General features: G+C 53.2%; 1 protein-coding gene across 1 annotated transcript in view; it reads right to left on the reverse strand.

Moving 5' to 3' along the window:
- The window catches only part of sh3glb1a (SH3-domain GRB2-like endophilin B1a), a 23,244-nt gene that overhangs the window by 21,396 nt on the left and 1,087 nt on the right, over positions 1-761 (reverse strand). The gene's annotated exons all lie outside the window — the stretch shown is intronic.

Genomic DNA, 761 nt, shown 5'->3' on the forward strand with positions numbered 1-761 from the left:
TAAGCCGGCCCCCCCCCCTCTGACTGGCTGCTGGACCTTCTGACTGGCAGGCCCCAGACTCAGGATTGGCAATAGGACTTCAGCCAGCATCATCACAAACATTGGCACCTTACAGGGATGTGTCCTCAGTCCCATCCTCTACACCTTGTTCACCCACAACTGTGTCACCTCCCACAAAGACAACATCATCCTAAAGTTCACGGATGACACCACAGTGATAGGTCGCATCAGTGGGGGGGATGAAGCAGCCTACAGGAGGGAGGTGGCTGGTCTGGTGTCATGGTACAAGGACAATAATCTCAGCCTCAACATGGACAAGACGAAGGAGATGATAGTGGACATGAGGAAGGAGAGGAGATCTCATCAGCCACTGTTCATCCGGGGGCTCAAAGTGGAGAGGGTGAGCAACTTCAAATACCTGGGCGTCCACATCAGTGAGGACCTCACTTGGACATTCAACACCACACAGCTGGTCAAGAAGGCCCAATGGCGGCTGTACTTCCTGAGGAGGCTGAGGAGGTTTGGCATGTCACCTACTTCTACAGCTGCATTATTGAGAGTATCTTGACCAGCTGCATCACTGTCTGGTATGGCAACACTAGTGCTATGAATCGCAAGCGCCTGCAGAGAGTGGTAAAGACTGCGGAGAAGATCACCAGGACTCCACTGCCCTCTCTGCAGAGCATTTACCACCGCAGGGTGCGTAGGAAGGCTGGCCGGAGGTTCAGAAGTGTGAAATGCAGGACCACTAGACTGAAAAA

This window comes from Monopterus albus, unplaced genomic scaffold (assembly GCF_001952655.1).
Source record: "Monopterus albus unplaced genomic scaffold, M_albus_1.0 scaffold343.1, whole genome shotgun sequence".
Classification (NCBI taxonomy): Eukaryota; Metazoa; Chordata; class Actinopteri; order Synbranchiformes; family Synbranchidae; genus Monopterus; species Monopterus albus.